General features: G+C 41.3%; 1 protein-coding gene and 1 pseudogene across 3 annotated transcripts in view; one reads left to right on the top strand and one right to left on the bottom strand.

The window, feature by feature from the left end:
• SHISA6 (shisa family member 6) overlaps positions 1–27,748 on the bottom strand; it is a 271,300-nt gene that overhangs the window by 97,018 nt on the left and 146,534 nt on the right. The window lies entirely within an intron of this gene.
• On the top strand, positions 1,589–26,936 carry LOC123809473 (annotated as a pseudogene).

The raw sequence follows: 27,748 nt of genomic DNA, 5'->3' as shown, positions 1-27,748 counted from the left end.
TAACAGTCTTGAGTGTCACTCATTCTGAGTAGGCGTCCACCCCACCTAGTGTCCCAGGAGAAAAGCCCAAGGCCAAGAGCAGATCCCCCCTCTGCAGAAGTGTGAGGTCTGGAAATAATAGCTTTGTTTTTCACTTTTTTTAGCTTTTCTCAATGAGCCATTTCTCCTCAAGGCCTTATCTCCCTTGACCTTTCAACTTCATGTTCTCATGGAAAAACTTAGACCTTCAGTGTGAACTTGCATCTTGTTACTTTTTCTCACAAGCAAGTGTGCTTTTAGGATTCTTGAGTACCTACAAGACACTCTGTGACAGGTAAGGATTTGGTGTCAGTCTATCCCACCTGGAAGCTGAGGGATGGGAGTAGGGGGTAGGTAGGTCAGTGACATTTATTTAGCAACAGAAGCAATTCTTCAAATGCAAATTTGCTTGGGTTGTTTGGGGGATGGGATATGAGGGTCACTCCTGGGGGTCACTCAGGGAGGCAAACTCCACTGGGGCCATTGGTTGAGGGCCCAGAGTCCTCTGAGGGTCTTCAGTGAAACACTTGGGCCTGAAAGGAAGACTCTTCACTCTGAGGCACAGCACATGTGCCAGAACCAGTCTTTAGAGCACAGGAAAGCCAGCAAGTGCGGTCCTCCTACCGGCTCAGAGGGGCAGATGTGGAACTACTTGACAAGCAGCACTAATGACTATGATAAGTGGAAAGAGTGTGCTTTGGGAGGCCCCACCTCTTTCTGGCTATGCAACCTTTAGTAAATTCTTTAAGTCGCTGAGACTCAGTTTCCTCATCTGGAAGCTGAGAAAATAATACCTTTCTTGCGATATCCACTAGTGTTTAGCACATAAAATAAAGCAGCAATAAACCTTAGCTCTCTTCCTTTTCCTATTCAATTACCTAATCACAGGTAACTATCTTTTATTATTGTTTTTTTAAATCCTCATTGAGGATATTTTTTCATTGTTTTTTTTTTTTTTTTTACAGAGAGAAGAAGGGATTGGGGAGGGAGGCAAGGAGAGAGGGTGGGAGGGAAGGGGAGAGAGAGAGAGAGAGAGAGACACTGATACTGACATGAGAGAAAAATGTCGACTGGTTGCCTCTTGTATTTGCCCCAACCGGGGATCAAGCCCACAACCTAGGTGTGAGTCCTGACTGAATATCAAACCTACAACCTTTCAGTGTACAGGACAATGCTCCAACCAACTGAACCACACTGGCCAGGGACACAGATCACTATCCTGATGGACATGATTTATTAATCACTTTCAACCTGAAGGGTAAGTGCAGATAACAACTTAAGTTCACTGATTTGTTTTTCTACTCCTATGAGGGCTATCTGCATTTTGATGGCAAACTTCACTTAGACAGACTGGCTTTGCATACCGCGAGGTAAAACCCTCTGAAAGGGCTCCCATGATTCTTACCCCCTCATGTGAATACCCTGGTGGAATCCTTTCCCCTTGAGTGTGGGCTGGACCTCTTGACTTGCAAAAGTGGTAGGTGTCACTTCTGAGATTAGTTTAAAAGCCTGTGGCTTCTGTTTTGATGGTATTCTCTGTCCCTGGCCCCCTCTCTTCACTGCTCCAATGATGCAAGCTTCCCTGTTGGAGAGGTCCAAGTTGCAAGGGACTGGCAGTGTCCAGATAGCAACCAGCAAGGAGCTGAGACTCAGTCCAACTGCCCACAAGGAACTAAATGCTGCCAACAAACACCTAGTGAACTTCGCAGTGGGTCCTTCCACATTTGAGCCTGAGAGGACTGTAAACTTGGCTGACGCTGTGATTTTACCCTTGTGGGAGACCTTTGGCCAGGGGCACATGGGTAAGCCATGCCTGGGGTCCTGATCTACAGAAACTGTGAGGTAATAAATGGATATTGTTTTATACCACTAAGTTTTGGGATAATTTATTATGCAGCAATAGATAACTAATACAAACTCTAGATATATGCCAGGCATTCTGCTAGGTGTAGCAGTTGCAAATGGGTAGCACATATGCCTTCCCCAAAGAGACAGTCTTGCTGCCACCATCCAGTCCCCATACTTGGCTTCAGTCCTTTAAGCAGAAACAGAATTTGTATTAAGTCCACCCTGGCCATGCTCAGAGTGTGCTGTTGTAGACCACATACAAACCTCCCCTGACACCCAAGATCACCACCATGCTTGAACTCTACTTTCACTGTTAAAAAAGACTGAGAACACCTGGCTCCAGTTCTTTTATCAGGAGACTGTTGGGTGCAGTGGTTAAAATCAGATTACCTGAGTGTAGAGCTCTGTCCCACTATTTATTAACTGTGGGCCTTGGGGAACATTCTGTCACCTTTCTGTACTTCAACTTTCTCAAGTGTAAATGGGGAATGAAACAGCACTTGGGGTTGTCTGAGGGTACAATGAAGTATTACACATAAGAGCTGGGAAGTGGATAAGCACTCCACAGATGTTACCTCTCTTGAAACGCAGACTTAATGTCTCACTTTATAGGTAGCATGTTTGTATCTGGTGAGCAGCTATACTCTTTCAGTGTTGTGCTAGTCTTAGCAATCACACTCAATTTATGTCAGTAAACTCTGGCAGCCAGGCCATGAATGGCCACAATTCAGCTCAATTACATTTATGTGCTGCTCCCCTCCTCCCAAGAACAGAGTGTTATGGGTGGATGCCAGCATACTTCATATTGGGGTTTTATTTTGCTTCATTCATGCGGTGGACTGAGGTTCTCTGTTCTCTCCACCACCTCTTGGCCCATACACTGCTTACCTCCAATAGGAAGGGACTCCCGTAGCCTAATGATTCACATAAGTTGCATCATAAACATAACTGTGAAAGGCAAATTGTCCAGAGACCATTTTTTAAATAATTGATTCCTTAATTAACAAATTAGTTAACTAATTTGGAAATGTTTCACTCTGAACAGTGAGGGCTGAGGGTGGAGCAGGACTTCACTCCCCTCCCTAGTGCAGGCAACCTTGGGAGGTATCAGTAGGAAAGAGTTGGGACGGGAAATAGCAGAACAAAGTGTGGGCCTGGAGGGTGGGGAGAGTAGAAAAGAGGAGAGGAAAGGAGATGAGAGAGGGGTTCTTCTGGGTGTTGTGACTGATGGGGATCAGATCAGCCTTAGAACTAACTTTAGCAGTATCCTCAGGCTTCTTGAGCACACCCGTAATGCACAACACATAGCACCAGGTTGCCTCTGGTAACATCTTTGCAGCCATTGCAGGGGTTGACACAGAATTGCAGTGTGGTTTCTGTTGTTCACTGGACAGGTGTGTGGGAAAGGATGAAGCAGGTGAGAAGATGAAGGTGGAAGATCTGTAACATCTGGGTCAACAGCCAAAGATGGAAGAATGGAGAAATGCTTCCCCATATTTTAACCTCCCTCCCCCATCATTTTGAGAATTTTTTAATTCTATGGGATGAATGTCCAACAAATATTTGCTGTGTAATATATATATAAATATACCTATCTTTATTTTAATATTACCTATTTGGATTTACTAAGTTTTGAGAGTGGTTCAAAGATAATTTTCTTCCTTGTAGTGCTGTGAGGATAAATGATTTTCATAACTTCACATTCCTTGTCTGACAGGCATGTGGGCAAACTTGTGAGTTGCTTCACCCAGCACCACTCTGGGGAGGTGTGCACCATGCCTGAGTCACCTCTTGGTGAGGCGTCACAATCTGTCCTCCACAAATCTCCATGCCTCCTTCTCAAACCACTCACTTTTCATGTTTGCTGTTGGGGAACATCACAGGACTCATGTTTTCCATGATTATTACCTGTCATTCTAATTAGTGCTCACTTGACTGAAACTACATCTTCCCAGCAAAATAAGCCTCTGCCTTGGTCATGAACACTGGAATTTGGGTGCCGTTATGTATTTGTCATCACATGGTCTCTTTTCATGCTTAGAATCTGCCTCACTTTTAACATTTCCCATTCATCTTTTGTCATTCTGTCTAAAGAGAGATTAAAATTCTAGGACTGTCGTTATTGGGAAATTACTCCTGTTATTTTACTGGTTACCTGAAGTGGGCATTTGTTTTTGCCACTCTTATAAACACCCTTCCTCTTCTGGTAGCCACACACTGGTTTCTCATTGGGAAATGGCACTCTCCCCAACTCTGAAGCCTTTAAGGCTGTGGTGAAGCTGTGTCCATGGTGGTGGCACGTTCAGAGCTTGAGCTGATGGTGACAGCCTTCCCTGTCTACAATGAGTGGTTCCTTGCATCATTTAGAACTCTGTCAAAGCCAGTGAGACACAGCAAATACTTCACTGAGACGAGAGTGAAGGAGATTTTGTTTTTCTTGAAGCAGAGAAAACAGAGGATTTAGGGGCTGGCTGGAGCTGCCATCACCATCTGGCTACAACTACCACCTGGCCTATCACATGATGTCTGAGGAAGAAGACAATGAACTAAAGACAAACTGTAGAAGATTTAAAAAATTACCTGGGGCATGTGATAGTATTTTTGAAGGCCAATTCTATCAGTGCTTCAAGCTAGACTTAGCCCTGAGTTTTTCATCTTACATAAACCAATAATTTTTCACTTTCCTTAAGCCAGTTTGGGCTGAATTATATCATGTTAGGCTAAAGGAGTCCTTACTAATATGATTGCATTAGTGAAAGCAATTTTTATGCCTGAAAATGTGGTCCTTTGAAATAGTGAAGCAAATCAAAATAATGCTGGAAATAAAGAGGATGCTGTTGATTAACTAGTTACAATCTAATTAATTAAAAGATAAGGAAAGAGTCAATCAGGGAGAAGTCTCTACAAGTGTTGACCTAGTTGCTTCATGGTAGAAGTGGTAGAAGGACCTAGATTTGACACCCAGTTTTCTCTGTCACCTCTTCCCACTTATATTGGAATGGAACCTCACATTTTAAAAGGGTGAGTGGTGAGTGTCCTTTCTCATTTGTGTGGAATCACCCTCAAGAACTCACCACGGTGAGATACCCCTTTCTTCTTCCTCCCTCTCTGTTCCTCCTTTCTTTCCTTTTTTCTCCTATTTGATGTAGATTTATTTCTTTAAAAATTTATTTTGAAATATTTCAAGCACATAGAAAGTACAAAAGTAAAACAACAAACACCATGTACCTCCATCTAGATTTAACAGATGTTAATACAATCTTTTGCCATTTTCCTCCAGATTTTTATTGTGTTAAAGAAAGATGTAAAACACTGCAGCTACAGCTGAAGTCTTACTGCCTTTCTCCTTCCTTCTGCCTCTCACCTATTCTGCCCAGCAGTAATTGCTACCTGAAAGGTGGTTGTGTTTTTTCTTAATATTGCTCTGTACTTTAAATACATGAATTCAATGTTGGGCTTTTAGTTTTATGCCAATAATGTTGTACATATCCTGTTGGAGTTTGCCTTTCTCAATCAGCGTTGGGTTTTGAAATCTATTTATGTTAACAGAAGTAGATTTCTTCGTCTTTATTTGTACAAACATGTATTTATTTTGCCTTACCTCCTGAATGATAGTTTAGCTGGTTATATACTCTTTATTTAAAAATTTTATTATTTTTTTCATTTTTGGATTACTTTTATTTTTCAATTACAGTTGACATACAATATTATATTAGTCTCAGGTGTACACTCTAGTGATTAGACATTATATAACTTACTAAGTGATCATCTCCACCTGACACCACACATAGTTATTACAATATTATCGACTATATTCTCTATGCTGTACTTTACATCCCTGTGACTATTCTGTAACAACAAATTTGTATTACTTAATCCCTTCATCTTTTTCACCCATCCCACCAAACACCCTCCCATCTGGCAACCATCAAAATCTTCTCTGTATCTATGAGTCTGTTTCTGTCCTTCTTGTTCTTTATTTTGCTTTTTAGATTAAAATGTTAATTGATATGTATTTACTGCCATTTATTGTTCACATTTTTTATCTTTTCTTCTTTTTAAAGAAGACTACTTAACATTTCATATAGTCCTGGTTTGATATACCTTTAGCTTTTTCTTGTCTGGGAAGCTGTCTATCTGACCCTCCATTCTAAATGCTACTTTGCTGGGTAGAGTAATCTTGACTGTAGGTCCTTGCTTTCATCACTTTGAGTATTTCTTGCCAATCTTTCTGTCCTTGTATGTCTTAATCCCTTAGGAGCTCATTCATAGGTAACTAACTGCTTTTCTCTTGCTGCTTTTAAGATTCTCTGTCTATAATCTGTTGAATTTTAATTATGCTGTGTCTTGCTGTGGACCTCTTTAGGTCCATCTTGTTTGGCACTGTCTGTACTTCCTGGACTTGGTGTGTCCATTTCTTTCACCAAGTGGAAGTTTTCTGTCATTATTTTTTCAACTGTTTTCAATTTCTTGCTCTCTCTCTTCTCCCTCTGGCCCCCATGATGTGAATGTTAGTATGCTTAAAGTTGTCCCAGAGACTCCTTACATTATCCTCACTTTTTTGGATTCATTTTTCTTTTTGTTGTTCTCATTGGGTGTTTTTGCTTTCTTATATTTCAAAACATTGACTTGATTCTCAGGTTCATTTACTGTTTACAGGTTCATTTTACTGCACTTGCACTGTTGATTGCCTGTAAATTATTCATTTCAGTTAATGTATCCTTCATTTCAGACTGGTCCTTTTTTATGCTGTTGAAGTTTTCACTAAGTTCCTTGAGCATCCTTTTAACCAGTGTTTTGAACTCTGTCTCTAGTAGATTGCTCATTTCCATTTTGTTTAGTTCTTTTCTGGAGTTTGGTTCTGTTTTTGTATTTGGGACGTGTGGTGTTTTTTTTTCTTTTTCTTTTTTTTATTTCCTCATTTTGATAGCCTTCCTGTGTTTGTTTCTATGTATTAGGTAGAGCTGCTATGTCTCCTGGGCTTGGTAGAGTGGCCTAATATAGTAGGTGTCCTGTGGGATCCAGTGTCACAGCCTCCCTGATCACCCAAGCTGGGCACTCCAAGTGTACCCCTTCCATGCATCATGTGGGCTGTATATACCCTGCTATTGTAGTTGAGCCTTGACTGCTGTTGGCACATCTGTGTAAGGAATTTACCACAAGGCTGATCAGCTGCAAGGACTGGCTGCAGCTACCAACCACTGAATTCCAACCATTATGGAAGATCAGCTGTGTAGTGGCTTAACCCACAGGGCAGGACTTACTTAGGTAGGTTTCTGGTGCCCACTGATTCCTTGACTGTGTCATTTGTGGAGGTGGTTAGGTGGTGGTTTCAATGTGATCTGAAGCTGTACTGAGGGTGTACTGTCTCTGGGACCTCCCAGGAGGTACAGACCAAGGTCAGCTGCCACCTGTGTTCTGTCTGAGGCCATCTGGTATGAGCTACAAAGCAATCTGAAGATAGCTGCTACTTGTGCTGGGCTTGGAGGTGCCTAGGAGAGGCCAAGCTGTGAACCAAGGCTGGATGCTGCTAGTGCCAGGCCTGGGGCCACTTAGCAAGAAGTGCAGGGCTCACTGGGGCCAGATGTTGCTTGTATGAGAGATTTTAGGGATGTCTGAAGCAGGAGCAATGACAGGCCATTTATATGGAAAAGTCGCCGGAAACAGATTGGATGGGCCTGAAGGTTGGGTGGGGGAGGGCCTCAGGGAATCATGAGGATGGGGCAATCAGCGGGAGCTAGGTTGATGGAGACTCAAATATGGTTCCTGCCTGCTGGCTCTGTGGGGGAGGGCTCAGCAAAAGAACAATGGCCTCTGCCAGCACTTCTATCTGGGAGAAAGCTGTCCCCTGAACTCTCACCCTGTTGCCAGAAAATTCAGTTGCTCCCTGTATGTTTCTGATGCTTTCTGAGCTACTGCCCAAGTGCTGGAGCACCGCGGGAGTGAGTCCAAGTAAATCCTTGTGAGGCTGTAACAGGGTGCAGCCAAGAGGGAGCCCCAAATAGGGATTTGTAATAGAGTCCAGAAGAGCTTGGAGATAATTGGCTTCACACCACAGGGCCACACCTGCCCAGAATGTGGGCAGCTGTGGCCAACTGTGAGAGGAGCAGAAATGGGGCTGCAGAGGAAGATTAGCGCTGGGATTTAAACGGAGGCACAGCAGCCATTGGGTGTCTCTCTTTTTGGGAGCACATGTCTGTTTAGGATCACGCAGCTTTGGTGTCTTGGTTGGGACCATGAGGCTTGGGTGAGAGTCAGGATCATGAGGCTTTGGAAGTGCTCCCTTTTGCCATGTGGAGGGTGCTGGGAGGACTGTGTGCATTTGTGGGGAACTTTAGTTTGTGTTATTCCAAATGAATAATAAATTCCTTTCCTTTTCACGAATCTCTGGTATTGAGAGACGTCTTTCCTCTGGCAGTGGACATAACGAACCTAGGGTGTTCCTTTCAGGTAATAGTATATTGTCTCGGCTGCCCTTGGCCCTCCCTTTTGTATTGTAACAAGGCCCTTTAAAAGGAACTCCCTGGGATACCAGAAGCCTGCCATTTCCCTTGGCCTCAATTCCCACTGGTTTTTACAGCCAGGAGTTATGGGGACTTCTCCTGTTGGTACTGTAACCCTGAGATGGGGGAGCCTGATGTGGGGCTAGGACCTCTGGTTCCTCTCTAGGGGAACCTCTGCAGCTGAGATATCCTTCCCAATTTTTAGTCAGTTGGGACTAGCCCATTGTGCATCTCTGCCTCTCCTACCAGTCTTGATGTGTCTTCTTTAATTCCCTAGTTGTAGGATTTCCATTCAGCTAGATTTCAGGCAGTTCTGAGTGATGATGTAGTTTAGTTGTAATTTTGATGTGGCCCTGGGAGGAGGTGAGTACCATGTTTACCTATGCTGTGATCTTGCCTGGAACTCTGGTTATACACTCTTAATTTAATCTTATTTTGTTTCATCACAGGATTATCTGCCATAATTATGAGTGTTGAGAATATTTCTGTCAGTTAAGATGTGTTTCTGTGTAAGGAACCTGTGATTAAATTCTATCTGCTTTAAAATGTTACTGGTGATCCAGGATTTTGATTATTTCATCTGTTTGAAGGTCGCTTGAATCTGAAGGTGTACCTTGAACCTGTGGATTCATGTCATTCATCACTGATGGAAAACACTTTACCATTATCTATTCAAAACTGTTTCTCCTATACTCTATAACTTTTCCTTCTGGAATATGTAATTAATACTGGTTATATGTAGGATCTACACATTTGAAAGTATTAGTCTAATTCTTCCTTTGTATACTTCCTATCTGCTTGGCATTCCATATAATTTCCTCAAAATTATTTTCCAATCTGCCAATTCTCTCTTTGATGGTGTTTAGTCTATTATTTAACCCCTTCACTTTTAATTTCACTTACTACTTTTTCCATGTGTAGAAGTTGTATGGTTTTCTTCAAAGTTACCCGTTCTTTTTTCATTAGATTTGAGTATTTTATTAGTAGGATAAATCCTTGGTTTAACTTTAAGTTTTATACACACACACACACACACACACACACACACACAATTTTTTATTCTTCAGACTGTTCTGTTCAAGTTCTGGAAGTCTAATTATATAGTCTGTGTGGCTGTACAGTGAGATGATCTTTTGTGGGATGTTCTCTTTTCCTTCAGAAATCTTGTGGTTTGATTTTCCACTACATTTATGTATTTTGTGTCTACTGAGCCAGGTTTATCACTATCTCAGAATCAATTTTTATGTTTATGATATATTTTCACCTTGATGGTTTCCTGTCCCTCTCCAGCAATATAAAATCAGACTTCAAACTTCTAAGAATTACAGTCCTGGTTTTGATTTTTCAGAAGAAACTTTTTTTCATCCAACCAAATGCAAGCAGTGAGAGAAAAGTTTCCTTGTCACTGCCTTTTGCTGATGGGTATACATTTTGTAACAAGGGATGCAGGCCTTTCTATTTGTAACAGGGATGCAGGCCTTTAAGTTTGCTAAATTCTATGCTTCCCACTCTCCCCAAGCCTAAGGTTTTGTGTTCTTTCTCTATGTGGAAGAAAATAATCCAATCCCTTAGGTTACTGGCACAAAAAAAGAACACAAAAACAAAAACAAAACAAAACACTCCTTTGTACGCTCTAAGAATAACTACAAAACCAGTCCATACTTTTACTTATCTGGTCTTAATTTCTTCTTTGTTTTTTTTTTCTCGATCCAGGAATTTCTCCCTTCTTTTAAAATTCATTTGTGCATTTTAATTTCTTTGTATTCTACTCAAGAATTTTTAGTATACATGGTGAAAGGGTTTTCAGGTTATCTTAGGATATAACTCCATTTATTTGTCTCTCTGGATATCCGTGGTCATGTTTTTCTGTTGATGACACTTAAAACTTCCATGAACATCTCCTAGTCCAAATGCATTCTTGTAGATGCAAAAGAAATGCTTCCATCTCTGTGCCCTCCTTCGTGGTGTCTACTTGCTTAGTTAATGAGGGTCTCTGCAGTGACTGCTCCTAGTCCCTTACGTCCCTCACAGTCATGTCTCATGCCTCCCTGTGCATGGCCTCTTGCCTCTCATACCTGGGCCTTCCTGTTGCTACTGAGGCATGAGACACTGTGGGGCTCTTTGACACATGCAACGTCGCTCCTCGCTGACCTGGCAAGATGGAGAGATGGGACATGACATTGACTGGCTTCTGTCACCAGCTCAGCCTGAGTATTGTGGCTTGTGGCATGGATGTTGCCTTCCTAGTTGCCAAAGATCTGGCTTCCTAGGTGGCTACTGGAGGTCCTAGGAGGTAAACCAGATGCAGGAGAGTTGATATCACAGGGAACAACTTTGACCAAAAAGAGATGAGAGCTAGCATAAAAATCTCCTCCCTTCCTTTCCAAGATGGACTGTTGACCCAAGCAGTGGTTCCAAACAGCCTCCCTGAAGATATCCTGAGACTGAGCAAATAACTGTGCTTGTTTCAAAAGCACTGATAGGATTCCTTAAATTTGCTCTCCTGCCTTTCCTGATTCCTGTTTTACCCACTGTCCCCTCACCCCCACCCCAGAGTTGTACTTTCTAAGCATTTTTCCTCAAGCCCCATTTTCTAGGAAACTCAGGCTAAGATGTGTATTTGTCACCTAAATGGAATTGGTAACCCCTCTCTATGTTTCTAATCAGGCAATAATTGAAACCATTGGGGGAAGGTAGAAAGCCTCTTCGAGAAAAATATACATTCCCTCCATTGTTTTTTTTAATATGGACATCAGCCTGAATCTGACTCTCAAACTTCCATTCTTTCTGCCTTGTGGCCATACTGCATCTTGGTGCTGGATATAGGCACAGTGAAGGCTGTGTATGGAAATCGCTTGCAGTATAAGTGCTGAAGCAAGCCAACTTCTAGATTCATGTGATGGGCTGTAAGTCCTTGACTTATGCAACCCTCCCTTCTGCTTATATAATAAAGTTTAACAGTGGACATTGATGGTGCCCAAGAAATTCCCTTGGTGATGTTATTTCCTTTTTCTTTTTGTTGAGCAAATTATCTTTTCTAACCATGCCTCTATGCTGAATCTGCAGGATACTTCTGATAATAATCTTCATTTTAAATTTGATGCTCTCTAAAATTTCACTGTGAAAACAGTGTTCTTAGCACAGCACTTTATCACCAGAAAAATGCTATGTAGAAATATTTCACCATAAAATCTCCAAAAAGGAGAGATAGAAGAACCCAACTACAGTGCTTGATATATGGGAAAGATTCAATATTTCTTAAAAGACTAAACATGCTTATATGAGAAAACACAAAACTGCGAAAACATCTAAGAGACTGGGAATGAGGAGACACAAGATTTAGTCCTGCCAGAAATAGTTTGTGGCCCTTGAGTAGGTCATGTTAATCCACATTGACCCAAAAATGACTTCTGAGCATGTCCTCACTATGTGAAGAGAAATCTCAGGGGAGTAAGACACAGAATCTTGCCTCCTATGGCAGTTCAGAGGCTTAGATACTCCCGCTCTCAGCATCCCAGCTATGAGTGGTCCCACCCAAGACTTTGAATCTACAGCAAATAATGCTACAATGCAAGTGACCATTTAGAATTATTTGGGTGATGGCAGTGTCAACTCCTTCTGGGGCCACTCATAGTGGCAACAGGGCCAGCTGGGGCAGTACCAGTGCCCAACCACATCTTCCATGTGGCATGTTGCAGTGGCAGTTCTGGCCCCTTCCTTCCGCTGATTCCTGGAGAGCTTCTGAGCCTGGAACTTCAGCTTTGCTGTTTGAGTCTGTGAACTATGTAATATTGATGAGTGTTTAAAAGCCAACACAAATTATATTTGTATTTGTCTTTAGGTAAACACACACAGGGAGCTCTAAACCTTTAAAAGAAATTTTCATTTAGGATGAATAATTTTTAGAAGAATGGGAAGAAAATACTTTAAAAACACATGAATCATTATGATGTTGATGAGTGGAATTGGAGATATATAAAGTTCTATTGCCATTAGTGACCTCTGACCCCCCACAATGTGATCGGGTTGACCAGCAGTCAAATAGCTTTCTCATCATTTAGTCCATACAGCCAACAAATAAGACTCCACCGTCACCCTGGAGACCTAGGATGCAGATTACAATACACAAAAGGCTCTGAGAAGCCTTGCAGTAAACAGACAAACTAAATGTTAATGTGCCCTACTTTTTACCAATATATTTGACTGTGGGACTCCTTTTGTTCATGGGACATCTAAGCACACAACAGAGCAAATGTTCTGCAGAACACAGTTTGGGAGACACTTATAGGTAAGACAAAATCCTACAGCAAAAAAACAAACAATAAGCCCTGGCTGGTGTAGCTCAGTGGATTGAACATGGGCTGTGAACCAAAGTGTTGCAGGTTTGATTCCCAGTCAGGGTACATGTCTGGGTTGCAGGCCATGACCCCCAGCAACCACACATTGATGTCTCTTTCTCTCTCTCTTTCTCCCTCTCTTCCCTCTCTAAAAAAATAAATAAATGAAATCTTTAAAAACAAAAACAAACAAAAAAACCAAACAATAAACAATTGCAAAAACCCACAACAAACTCCAGGCCTGAAAATGCACATAAATGACATAGCTAATGAACAACTTCATTAATAAAGATTTCGTTTACACCTTTGAAATTATCAGTAACATCTACTTTAAGTGGCGGATTCTACTTCATTAAGCAACACCATGGTCACCGGAGCCTGTGAGCAACTACACATTCCTTTGACTTTAATTGCTTTGGCACTTACTCAGAGTGCAGGCTCAGTCAGTCAAGACTGTTGGCTTACACTTACAAAGCATACATTATTTTCTAGGCTTACTCATAATTACTTTCACACCAAGGATTATAAATAAATAGAGTACAATGTGTTCTAATGGTTAGGGGCAAGGTCCGACGGAAATGAATTTGAATATTGATTCTCCAAGAGATACCGCACCTGCCTGGGCCTTACTTTCATCCTGTGTTAACTGGGGACATTTTCTGTTTCATTAGCTTGTCTGAGGATTAAATTATATTATATAAAATGCTTCTCACATTACCAGGCACATAATAAATGCTCAATAAATGCTCATAGTATTTTATGAACTTCAGATCATGAGTTTACTCCCTGTTTTTCTCTTTCATGAGTAATAACCTTTTTATCCTTGGGTTATATATTTTATAGCAACATCAAGGTAACCAGCAAGTTTCTGTATCCAGGCTGATATTTACCTGCATGCCATTTACAAGTCATTTGGAATTCTAGTAAAAATCCTTAGGGAGATCGATTGTACACAGGTTTTTGAAGGTCTCCTTTCACATTGAATCACAGAGTGTGTTTCTAAGGAGAGGTAAGAGAGTGACAGGGAAGCAGGGCAGCCCTCCTGGGCTCACATATACTTTGCAAGAGTCTGTAATGACTGATGTGGCAGTGGCAGGAGGGGCAGGAGAAGAAAAGAGGCACATTTTCTGTATCATTCACCTTGCTTTGACACATCAATAGCAACCCAAAGCCACTAGGAGGGCTGCCTGGGTCAAAATGAAGGCTTCTAAGGATGTGTCAATAGGGCTGCATCAGGGCCCAGGCTTCTGACAGTCTAGCAGGGATGCTGCTCCAAGAACTGTATTACCACAGTCAAGAATGAGGGTTAAGGGGTGTGGTGGATACCGCCAAGTGGCCTATTCCAACACTCTCTCCCAGCACCCTCTTCCGTGGCCTGTCTTTTTTAAATAGTCTGTGGAAGCTTAGAAAAAAAAGAGAATGGAGAGGAAAAGAAGAGCAGGAGGAGGAGGAGGAGTGAGGAAGGGGCCGGCAGGCGGCCAAGCCAAGGCAAAGCTTTCATTTTGCTGGTTTCAGTTTTGACTAATGAGTCTGCAGCAGACAGATGGCCTCCATTCCCCAGCCCTCCTTGCATGCATGTCTTTGCATCATGACTTTGCAGCTACTCCCATGAAGAGGTGGGGTCTGTTTTTCCACCTTTTGAAGCTGAACTGGCCTTGTGACCTGCTTTGGCTGACGGAATGAGGCAAAGTGATGCTGGCCAGGTTCTGAGGGTGGGATGCTTTTGTCTTCTCCTTGGGAAAATGATACCATTTCATTTTAATAATTGTTATTTATTTCACACCTACAATATGCCAAGCACTCTGCTAGGCACTTCACTCACATAAATCATATTAATTCTCAGCCCTATGTGGTATTATTTTGTCTATAATAAAGAGGAAAATAATTAAAGTTCAGTGATTTTAAATAATGTATTTTCCAAGGCCTCCAAGTTAGCAGAGTGGAAATGATACTTAAGCCCAGTTCCATAGATCTCCAAAGCTCATCTTTTCACTATGACTTGCTGTTAATAAGCAATAGCCTCATATATTAAGAAACAATACTTTTAAAAAAAATCTTCTCCAGATATCTGTATGGGGAAAGAAATAAAAAGAAAATCATGTTCCCTTTCAAAAAGGTAGTCATAAAAATTGTAAATGGAAGTTATTCACTAATTAGAGAAAATGGAAGATGGCAGAGTTTTGTTTTTTTTTAAGTCAATGCACCCCAGAAAGCCTGGAGACCATTGAACACATCCATTGGCATCCTGGGGCCTGTGTGCAGTGCCTGAAGCTCCAGGTGCCCAGCAGAGAACCCTGACCCCCCGGCAAGACCAAGGAGGCAACATGAGGTAACAGGTATTGCCTCCCAGGGCTTTCCATGTCAGGCTTGGTGTGGGGGAGGGGCAGTTTTCGATATTCTCCGTGAGTAAGAGGTGATTTTGGCAAATCAAAACCACTAGGAGAGCCTTCAAAACCTATCTAAGAAATGTTTTAAATATGTGAAAGAAATTAGTGAGGAAGAGAATAGGGTAAACTAAATAAACCGAATTTAGTCTCTATTTCCCTGTTTCAGCCTGTAGGAATGTGTTAGACCATGGTTCTCAGACCTTGCTTCTACATGAGAACCACTTGGACAACTTGCTAAAAACTGGATTGATAGGCCCCTCCCCTGGAGTTTCTGATTCAGGAGGTTGTAGATGGAGCCTGATCATTTGTATTTCCAACCAGTTCCTAGGTGACATTGATGCTGCAGGTCAAGGGGACACGCTTTGACTACCGCCACCTCTAAACTATGTCTGGAGCTCACCACAAGAACTCTAACACTAGCCCTCTAACTGGACCCAAATACTAGCTCTGCCACTTAATAGCTGTGCAAGGCTGGGCAAGGCACTTCCTCTCCATAAACTTCCTTTTCCTAGTCTGTACCAGGGAGATCATAGTACCGACCCTATAGAATTGTTATGAGGATTAAAGCAGATATAGGTGAAAGACCACAAAGCGGTGTTCAAGAAGCAATTTTTTCCCCAGGGAATTGGGTAAAGTCTTCTTTCTCTGAGGGCTGTTGATTGGGGTGTTCACACTGGAACGGTGAGGTCATGACCAATTTCAGTTGTTCCTCCTTGCCGGACCCTATAAACTACAGCTTCAGGGAGTCAAGGCTTATTTAAAGTGGGGTCAAAGAATCAGGGATAGTTCTTAGACTCCTGGTATCTGGGTCTTAACCCGCAGCCACTGTCAGGGGGTGAGGAGAACTGAACTCTGCCACCAACACTAAGGATTGTGTGACACTCCTGAGTTCTTACCACATTGCTTCCAGCACCATACTACCTTTTCATTTTAGTGCTCCTCAACTTTGGGAAAGGAATATGATTGAAGATATGTGTATCAGAATCAACACGTTAAGGCAAACCAACAATGGTCTACGGAGGTAAATTGTTATGTCACCCAAGGGAGCGCTGGAGCTCTGACCCTTAATGATATTATCCACACATGGTTGGGATGGTATCTCAAGAACTCATAACCTTCTTAAATAGACACATGACATTGTCAGCTGCTAACAAAGACATTGCTGGACATCAATCCCATGAACCTAGAACTATGGGGTCCTTTTGTGTTTGATGACATTCTCTTTTATCTTTAATCCAACAGGGAAAACCCATGCCCAATTTTTTGGGGGAAAAGTATTCTCCATAGAGTAGTACTGGAAAGGCAAGTTAGAATTTGTACTGGTTTCTTCAAAAAGAAAAGCTAAAGTTATTGGAGACACTGTAACTATAAGGACACAATGACACGAGTCTAATGAGTAATTTCATTAAATTAATGATTTCTGAAAGGATGAGTTTTCACTTGCAAAAATTACTCCAGCTTTTTAATGTTTGATCTTTGTAACTAATTTTAAAGATCACACTGTCTCTCTTCCATTTGTTCTGTGAGTCTCCCAGTGTCCCCAGTCAAAGTAATAACATTCATGTTTGACCAAAGCCACTTCCGAGTCTCTCAGTTTGTCCTGTAGCCTTGGGCGATTAAAGTCAGTGGGTTGAATTAGCTCTCAGAATTTTCACAGTTTTAATACCACGGCTTCAATAAGGCAGCTGTGAGCAAGGAAGACAGCTGAGCTCTTTCAGGTAAGAACTATCTGAATTAATCATCAGTCTTCAACGACATCCCACCTGCCTTGATCAATGGGCAAATAATGGTTTATACAATGGAGAAGCAGTTTTCTGGGGTCAGTAATGAATGGATGGCTTCAATTTTCCAGCAGTTTATGTACAGCTCCTTACAATTTGACTAAAGGTTCATGTCTAGTACAGAATTCTGCTTCTGGGTAATACCAGCTGAGATGTCCATGAGGACAAGATACTTAAATGATGCATCCTTCGTGTCATCCTACTTGGGTGAAGTCATACATGAAGAAGCATGTTTTAATTATACATCTTCATTCATTATGACCATGGCTCTCAAATTTTACTATGCATCAGAATTACCTGGGGGCTTCTCAGAGCATGCATTGTTGATCCACACCCCCAGAGCTTTGGATTCAGAAAGCCCAAAGTAGAGCCCAAGAACATGCATTCCTAATAAGTTTCCAGGTAGTGCTGTTGCTGCTGGTCTGGGGGCTCCACTTTAAGAACCACTGCTTTAGAGACACTGATACCACTTTTATTTTTAAAAATTAAGTTCTAATGGTTTCCCATGTGGTAGACTGAGAAAATAGAAGCCACTGTGAAGTCCTTCCCATGCTGGATAATTTTCTTTCACAGATTCTCCCACTAAGCTCAGATGTGGGAAGAGGCCGTCTATCTACCTGGTCTGGGAACATTGGGTCCTATCTGTTTATAGACATCAGAGAGATGACATCTTAGGAGAAATGGCTATGCAAAAATATAAATTCCTAGTCTTAGTTTTTCAAATGTGAGGTCACCAATGAAATGCTTCACAAAAGAGGTGAAGAACTCCAGAAATGAGGGCAGATTTATATCACAGGAAGGCCCTTAAATGAAGGGCCTCATTCTACTTTTCTTCATAAAGGAACAGAACTGGACACATACCAGAGAGCACAGGAAGAGGCCTTAGGTTTTGGTTAACCCCCAAAGAGCCATCAGTTAGGACAAAGAGTGGTATTTACAGGACTGACTTAGACTCAGGAACCATCAGCCAAACTTCTTATTCTGGCATTTCAGTCTTACATCCAAAAGCAAATAAAATTCTAGAAAAACAACAGCACTGTGCTCATTCTGAATAATTTGATTTTGCATACACAGAGAAGTCATCCATTGGAGGTTCCTTTTCCTCCAATGGACAACTTCCAAGAGAAGTCCCCATTTCCTGAGAGAGGGGTATTCCATATGTGCATATGTATGTGATAGAAAAAAATGAACTGGATATACCTAAAATTTGAGGACTGCTATCCTCATAAGATGGAAAATCCAAATGGTCTATTTTGCTTCCAGGGTTCAAGTTAGGTCTCTACTTACTATCAGAACACATGAACTAGGAGGAATGTTAACAGTCATGTTGAGAAATTTGATTAATGTTATACCTTAGAAGAAGCCCAGTTCCTAGAACAGTATAGCAGTGAATAGCCTGACGCTAGTCTACCTGTTCCCAACAGAGACTTCAGCATTTACTAGCTGTATAACATTGGCTAATGTACCTAATGTCTTTGTGCCTTAGTTTCCTTGCCTATACAATTCAGGTAGTAATATTTCTCTCATAGGGCTGCTATGTTGAGTAAATGAGTCAATATGTATAAACTACTTAGAGAGGTGCCTGGAACATTAAAATGCTATTATTGTTTATGTTCAAATACTGTTCCAACCTTCTCCCTTTGTTCCATGCAGATTCCTCATGCTAATGTTATTTAGATTGGCTAACATCCAAAATTTAGACTTCTGCCATAATTATCTACATATGGCAGCGGGATCATTCTAGAACTAATGATTTTGATTAGAACCAATCACCTGTGCCTATTTACACAGCAGAATGATTGGCAGGGTTTTGGAAGGGGTAGGTATTCCAATTATACTCTCAATGGGTATGGACTGGTTTGAGCAAATATGCTACCAATCAGAATCACACTAAAAAAGATCAGTTTTTGTATATTTAACAGAACCCCATAGAGAAACCAGAAAAACAAAAAGAAAGAGAAAGGACAGGATCCATTGATTCATTCAATAAATGTTGCTTGAGCTTTTGCTGTATTCTGAGCATTGTGCAAGATGATGTAGATTCAGAGGTGGGCAAGCCATTCCCACTCTCATGGAGCTCAGTGTCTAGTGGGGGAAACAGATCAGAAAAATCAGCAAATATTGCACAATGTACTAAGGGTTATAATAGACATTCCATGGGCTGCTGGAGGAACCCAGAGGAGTTGTCTAGAACTGCTGTGCTTATCTTGGTCTGGGGAGGTGAGGTCCTTCCAAAGTCAAGAAAGAAAGAGCTAGATGACAAGAAGGAGACAGACCCTGGCTGATGTGGCTCAGTTGTTGAATCATCGTCTCCTAACCGAAAGGTAGTGGGTTCCATTCCCAGTCAGAGCACATACCTAGGTTGTGGTTTTGATCCCTGGCCTGGGTGCATATGACCCCTGGTCTGGGCATGTATGGGAGGGAACCAATTGATGTTTCTCTCACATTGATGTTTCTCTCTCTCCCTTCCTCTCTTTCTAAAAAGCAATGAAAAAATGTCCATGGGTGAGAATTAAAAAAAAGGAGCCTGCCATGCCAACAGGTGGACAAATGCATTCTGAGCAATGCTGTGTATAGAAGGTTAGAGTTACAGATGACACTGAGGGAGGTGGAAGAGATAGGAAAGCAAGATGCTAATTCTTTAGGGTTTATTTTTTAAAATTTTATTTTTTATTTTTAGAGAGAAGAGAAGAGGGAGAGAGAAACATCTTGTATGTGCCCTGACCTAGGATAAAACCCGCAACCCAGGCATGTGCCCTGACATATGACCTCTTCAGTTGTGGGGTGACACCCAATGCACTAAGCCACAACAGTCAGATCCTAATCCTTCAGGGTTCTTAAGGAAGAACGAAGGGTATGAAATGACAGCAAGCAAAGATGGAGGGATGGGAGCTCAGCAGTCAGACCACAGGCCCACTTTGGTAGGAAAAAGCTCCTGAACAAGCAGTTTCCAATTGGACCTGCACAAAGTTATCACTTGAGAAGCTTTAGAAATTACTGATGTCTGAATCACAGCCCTAGAAACTATGATTTAGTTAGCTGGGGATATAGCCTGAGCAACAAGATTTTTAAAATTTCCCTAGATCATTCTGATGTGTACCCAGGGTCGAGGGTGTATACCTTTGTTACCTAAAGTTGTTCCTTGACCAACAGCAATCTAAGGGACTTGTCAGAAATTCTGCATCACAGGCCCACCCCAAATCTACTGGATCAGCATTGTAACATCCCCAGGTGATTCAAATGCACATGAAGGTTTGAGACACACTGACCACAGTTGTGTATCAGATTCACCTTGGAAGCTTATCAAAGTTATAGAATGTCACTTCTGTGAATTATAATTCAGGAGGTGTTGGGCAGAGCCTTTCATCTGCATATATTTTTTTAGATTTTGGTTAAAAACCAAAGTAAGATAGCTGAAAACCACTGTCTTACTATGCAGACAAAGGTGGACAGAGGGCCCATGAAAGGAGGGATTTGGTGAGATTGCTTTTGTGCAAAAAGTGGGAGAGAGGGGAGTCAGATGCTCCCTCTTTTCACATAAAGGGTTTTTTTTGTGGGGGGAGGGGTTGCATAGCCCCTTGTAAATATGGAGGGAACAGATGGAAATAATAAATGAGCCCAAAGGTGAGGTCATTCTTTTGTGCTATAAAATGACTAACAACTTCAATGTGATTTTCCAAAAGGAGAGTTGAGAGGCAAAGGGTTTAAATCTCCCTGCTCTCATGTCTGTGTGTGTGCATGCATGTGTAGTGCAACAGGGCATTACTGTGTGTCGTGGGCATCCTTTGGTTCTTATAAGAAAGTCTCACCAGTTGAGAAACACTTGTGATTTCATGCCCCACACTGACCTCCTTCACTATCTGGCCTCCAGCTTGTAACTGGCAGAGTTCAAGGCTCATATAAGCAGTGACAAGGTAAATGCAGTGAGCGTGGCTAATTCACATGACCAAACAATGAAATAGCCATGTGAATTAGCCACACTCATTGTCTTTCCTCTTCCTCCACTGAGAGAGAATGAGAAACAATTTGGTGTCTGGTCCAGCAGGGGGTTGGGATACAGAGGCACAAATGCTCTGGACTATCCTTACCCTTATCTGGTCTTCTGTTGGCTGGATCAGGACCCTGTTTCAGGTCCTGCAGTACCCTTCCCTGCCCTGTGAGATCCTTACCAAGTGAATCTTCCAGTGTCTCATACAGGGTCAAGTGTAATGAATGATGGAATGACCAAATAAATGAATAGAGTGGATGAACAGATGAGTTAATAAAAGAGATGTTATTCCTCTTGCATATATTCTTTTCATTCAAAAGAAAAACAACAACAACAGAGTCTCAGAATCACCTGTGCCAGGAGCTTTTTACTGAGTCAGGCTTTGATCTCCTGAGAAGGTGCTTGATATTTTTATTTTTCTTTTGACAGAACACCTTGCTTCTTTGGTGGAAATGTATAATTTCTTACCTAGCTCTTGAGCAATGCCTCAGCTCCTGAGAAGGAGGAAAAAAGCAGGTGTGAAAGCTTCAAGTGCCTGGGGTATGGCCTCAGGACCACAGGGCATGCCTTGCCATGGAGTTTCCAGGCAACTTGTGCTTTCAGGGTCTCCAGTGGAACCTGCCTGGGACTCACTGACAAGAGGCCTCAGGCGATACCACCCTGCCCTCCTTTCTCTTTGCCTCCGATTACCCAGGGAGGGAATGGATTGAGGACATATTTAGAAAATGTGTTCATTGTTGATTTTAAAAATCTCCTCTGTAATTAGGTACTACGGGGGTAGTCAACCATGAAAAGCCACAACCAGCTCTGTTGAGTTCCATAAAACTCAAGAGAAAGCAATTAATCTAAATGAAGAAGAGGCTGGCAGAGACTCAACACCTGTCTTAGCCACTCCATGTCTACACCCACCCAAATGACAACCAGGACTCTGGCAAGGCCCACTCTGCCCAGGCACTTCCAGAGCCCATGCTGTGTTGACTTGAGGTCACTGAGTCTTTGATCACACTCCCAAGAATCCATCTTATCAATATTGGGGCAAGTTTTGTTGTGCTCCCCTTGTAAAACTTCCAGAATGGGCCCTGAACCTCCCAATTGCAAAACAAACAAACATACAAACAATCAGATTCTTAGCACTTTTTGCATCCCAGGAAGTGGCTCCTAGGAAGTAACTGCATCCATACAAAGACTGCTTAAACTCCATACGGTTTGCTGATGGCTTTTGAACATTCTCCAATCATCTCGGAGCCTTGGGAGTAATTGCTCTTTAACAAACCAAGTGATTCCAGTGAGAGTCTATTTTAAGCCGTGAAGCCTTAGTTGCATTAGCATAACTACCAAGAAATGTGGTCTCTCAGGGGCATTTACTCTTGAGGATCTCAAGCCACATAAGATGAGTTCTCTTTCAAACCTCTCTCTCCACAAGGGAGTTGCTTCAGGGTTCCAAGGTCAAAGGATGAGAAGCTGTGAGGCAGCCAATCCGAAGCTTCCAGAGTACCACAATTCTTTCCACAGGATGTAGTTACCAGTACTTCAAGTGTCTGACCAAAAGAAGAAACAGCCCCTTCTGGCATCTTCTGACAGACACTACTGCTCATTCCTTTACCACTCATTCCCTTCTGACAGACACCATTGCTCATTACCTTGGTGCTTTACAGCAGTAGCCTACGGTCTCTACCCCAAAGTGACACACCCCATACTATCCACACTTTTATCTGATTCTCCTTCCCAGTGCAAGAATCAGAATACATGTTTTTGCTCTCTTGAAGTCTGGCATGGCCATGTGACCTGCTTTGACCAATAACAAATGAGTGGAAGTCACATGTATGACATCAAAGGGGAGCATTTAAAAGCTGATGTGCCACTTTTCCTGCTCTTCCTCCCCTCCCACCTTAGCTGAGGTCAGCATTTTAATTGGATAAAGTGACAGAGAGTAAAGAACATAAGGATATGTTCTCCCACAAATTCTGATAGACTCAGAATACATCCCATTTAGTGGGGGAAGAGGTATGAGACTAGAAAGCAAAGAAATCAGCAGTTCTGAGGACCATATCTCAAGAATAACTGCATATGTTTACTAGCACATGCAGTTGACAGGAATAAAATAGGTAAGAGACCTCCTGTTTAAGATAGTTGTACTGTCAAGGAACAGGGAACCTGATGTTCTTCAGACCTTAAGCAATCCCTGGACCTCTGACTTTTTATGGGGAAGGAGTGGGCGGAGAAAGCTGTGTAAGTCCTAAGGAGGGCATATTCCCCAACAACCATTTCAGCTATGGCCAAACAAGATTGTGTAAAATGAGGAACTCCTGGGGGGCATAGCCAGGACCCATGGCAGATACTGGATGAGAAAGCCCCTCCAGAGAGCAGAAAGGCAGCCTAATCAAGGAATGTTCCCCAACCCAGATCAGGGGCCCCTCACATTGCTTGCTGAGAGAGATTTCCAAATCTCTAAGGACAAGTGCCCTTCTTCCCCTTTCTAAACTCAGCTTGTGGTGGTTCCTCTATCACTATTCTACCACATTAGGGGGTGTATGGAGGAAAGCAGGTACTTTTAGATTATAGATCTTTTATGGGATTAGGAAGAGCCCTCCTATAGACCTAATGTGGGGATGTGGATGTGCGGGAAAAATTTGGAGGTTAAAGTGCAAGGCAAGAAAACTGTACATTCAATGAAAGGTTAAGTATACCAGTCAGGCTACCCATATACAGTCTGAACTGAGGGGAGGGCAATCAGCATGACCAGGAAGATAGAGCAACTTGAATGTCTTGACAATGGAAGAAATAGAGAAAATGGGGACCAACTCTCAGATTCTGAGCAGGAGTATGATTTGCTGAAAATGATATTGAAGAATAGTTAATCTGGCAGTGGGCTGTGTGAGAAGGTGCAGAGCAAAGAGGGTAGAAGCAGAGATTTCAGTTATGCAGCTATTAAATTAAATTGGAAGTGAGCTGAAACAGTTTGTATAGGGGAAGTGAACAAATGTGAGAGATTTGAAGCATGTGTTAAAGATAAATCAAAAGACTAAGGATGGAAGGATCATGGATCAGAAAAGTCAAGCAAAAGTGATGCTCACACTTCCAGTTTGGACAACTAGACAAAAATTATGTCAACAAATTTCATCAAAAATAGAGGTTGGGCCCTGACATGTGTGGCTCAGTGGGTTGGGGGTCATCCTGCAAAGTGAAAGGTCGCAGTCCCATGCCTGGTCAGGGCACATGCCTGGGTTGCAGGTCAGTCCTCAGTAGGGGTGCATACAAGAGGTAACCAATTGATGTTTCTCACATCTATGTTTCTCTCCTTCCCTTTCTTCTTCCCTCCACCCAGCTCTAAAAATATATAACTAAAATATTTAAAAAATAGAAGTTGGTTTTGGAGGAAAGATGCAGATTCAACTTAGGATTTGCTGAGGTTGAGGTGATAGCAGAAAATGAAGGCAGGTCTCACTCTTTCCACTGCCACTGCTGTGCTACAGACTATCAGTGGAGTTTGCCAAAAAGACAAAGACAGTTAGAGATGATGGATTTTGGGATATTTGGTTTAAAAATAATGATGACAGGGATCATGCATTTAGTTCATCCTCTAATGGAAAGTTTCAAGAAAGAAAAGAATAGAGGGTTAACATAGAGCTTGGAAAATGTGAATACTGGTAGAGCAATGGAAGGAAACTATACCAAGAAAAGGGGACAAAGAGGGCATGGTCAAAGAAAAACTGTAGTCTGGCATCATGGGAAAAATACTTTGAAGTAAAAATGGGAAGTCCATGGTAACAAATTTTGGAGAAAAAGAAGAAGAATGAAGACTAAGGCAAGTTCTTAGATCTGGAGATTTAATTTTTATCAGGGACCTTTGGAAGTAGTGTTTAGTCTAGTTCTTTGCCTGAAGGTTTCATCATCTTATGCTAACATTCCTCACCTTCAGCATGGCTCAACATTTCTAAAAAAGTTATGCAGGTTTCTGTCCTCCTGCATCTGCCATTCTAGGAAAATGAAAAATGAGGTGGTCATATAATTCCATACTTGTCAATGATATGATATATAGTCCTACACCAAATTAGTAATATTAATACTAACTGATTAGGGCTTTCCACAGTCAGCAGCAAAAGTAGGAAGTGATGACTACATTATACTATAGAAGGCCATGCACTATGACTGACCAAGCATGACTTTGCTTCACATGTGTGGCTTTATCTATGACCCATGTACATTCCACAACCCCTATCCATTTCTCTGTTGTATAATGCAACTGAAAGCTTCCTAATCAGGCAGCTCTGGTCTTAATTCCAGTCCTGTCATTTCTAGATTTGTGCTCAGCACAACCAGAAAATGCTCAGATTTTAAATTATTTTTAATAAAAATAAATAAATTGCAACAAGTAATGTTTGAATTCTGATACAGACCTAAGATGAACAAGGATAGTCTAGGGTAAAAAAAAAAAGAAAAAAAAAACTAAGTAAAAGAGAGAAGAAGAGAGATAGCAGCAGACCTAAGGAAAAGTTTTTACAATTGAGAATATTCACCATAAGTGTGAAAACACTGAAAAAATGTTCTGGTAGGTCCAAGTACTGACTAAATGTAATTCAACATGACAGCCTTCTAATGCATTGCTTCTAGATGATAAGAAGGTGACAAAGAAGACAGAGAGGTTCTTGGGAGACTGGCTGGTAAGGGAGAAAAGAAGCACAGGGGAGAGGGTTGGGATCCTGTAATATAAAAGGAAAAAAATGAGAGGACACATATTGCTTTCCTAACAACAACAACAATGACAATAATAACAAATCCATTAGAGAAATTGTAGTTTCTATATTAATAGAAAAGGAAGGAGACCAAAACTTGGGTGGTGAACACATAATAGAGTATATGGATATCATATTATAAAGTTGTATACCTAAAATTTATATAATATTTTAACCCATGTTATTCCAATAAATGTAATAAAATGCTTAAAAAATACAAGTCAATTAAAAACAAAAAATGAAAAAAAAGAAGACTACCATTAAAATAGGACTCTTATAATGCACCAAATCAAAAACTGGACAGAAGAAATGTGAATGAAAGGCACACAAATATCCTATTAAAAAACATAAAATGAGACTTCCCAAACCTTTACTGATGACAATTTTCTCCCAGCACAACACAATAATAACCATTAAGCAGAAGAAAATGGAATACAACACTCTAAAATAAATTAAACAACTTTAACAACATATTTGTAGTTATAAAAAAAACCTTAAAACAAAAATTCAAAAACTAAAAACAAGTGACAAAAAAGAAATAGAAATTTAAAGAGAATTCATTGAACTCAAAAGATATAAAAGAAAAAGACAAAATAAAGACTAATATACAAGATGCCTAAGAAAGACATAGTCAAAATAAAATTTACTGAAGGTTTGATGAAAGGCAACAATGAACAATCAAGAGAAAAAAAATGAACTAGTGAGTTTTTTCTTCTCCATCCAGCCGCAGCCATCAGGTAGGCCAAGGTGGGTGCTTACAAGTGCATGCAGGAGCTATAGAGGAGAAAGCAGTCTGATATAATGCTCTTTCTTCTCAGGCTGTGAATGGCCAGCTCTCTGTGCTCCACAGGGTCCCCTGCCCAACCTGCTTGATAAAGCATGAAGGCTGGGATACGAACCCAAGCAAGGTTATGTTACATGACAGATTTGTGTGTGGTGGCTGCAAATGCCCTGGGGTCCTAAAGGTGCAACTTACAGCAAGCCTGTCCATCATGGTGTTAACCAGCTAATGTTTGATGGGAGCCCTCAGTCTGTTGCTGAGGGGCAAGCTGGGTGCCACTGTGGGACTCTGTGCATCCTGAGTTCTTACTAGATTGGTGAAGATTCCACATACAGATTCATTGAGACTATCCTCATTGATCTATTCCATGAGGCTCTTAGAAGGGATCCTGACACCCAGTTAATCACCACACTGGTCCACAAGCACAGGCAGAGAGGCAAGGGCTGCCCTCTGCAGGCAGAAAGAGCCGGTGCCTTGGACAGGGCCACAGTCCTACCACAACTGTCCCTGCAGCCTGGAGAAGGCACAGTACTCTCCAGCTTCACCATTACCACTCATAGAAAATGTTTGTACTGTCACCTCGTAAACAATTTAGGGAAGTTAAAAATTAAACTAATGAAAGCAAAAAAAATTCAATAGAAATGGTTGAATGGGAAGACAGGAAAGAAAAAACAGAATATCTATAACTGGAGTCCCTCAAGAATAAAAACAAAACCATGGAAGATAACATCATATATAAAATATAATTCAATAAAGCTTTCTTTAAATATTGAGCCCAACAATCAATGGAAAATGTACTCAGAATGATCAACTCTGATGTCCTAGTAAAACTAAGAGACATCAAAGATAAAGAAAAAAATTATCAGGGCTTTTAGGCAAAAAGATCAAATAACTTACACAGTAAAAAAGAATTAGTCTGTCATCAGGCTTCTCAAAAAATAACGTACAAAGCAAGGTAACAGTAGAGAAGCACTAACAAAAACTCAAGGAAAGAAAGTGTGAACATAGAATTTTATCACTAGGCAAACTTCTTTTCAAGTGTCAGGGTTATAGAACAGCAGTTTCAAGTTACAACAGGGAATTCTGCATCCATGAGCCCTTCCTGAGCACTCTATTGGAAGATGCACTTCATTCACCATGAGGTGAATAGGAAAACTTCATGATGGGAATACAGATATATCTACATCAATATCACTATGAATATCTATATCTAATTTCAAAGACCAAAGCACAGGTTGTTAGGAGAGTAGATGACTAATGAATAGATGCTATATGTGTCAAAGTAGAAATAATGCAACTGAAAAATGGGGGGAGAAAGTAGAATAAATATATTAGTTGTTGTATAGGCAAAAGGTATTAAGTAAAAAGATTC

This window comes from Phyllostomus hastatus, unplaced genomic scaffold (genome assembly GCF_019186645.2).
Source record: "Phyllostomus hastatus isolate PE091 unplaced genomic scaffold, TTU_PhHast_1.1 phas_scaffold_55, whole genome shotgun sequence".
In the NCBI taxonomy this organism is placed as follows: Eukaryota; Metazoa; Chordata; class Mammalia; order Chiroptera; family Phyllostomidae; genus Phyllostomus; species Phyllostomus hastatus.
Note: the sequence above shows the minus strand (reverse complement) of the source record. Positions and strands in the feature narration are given on the sequence as shown.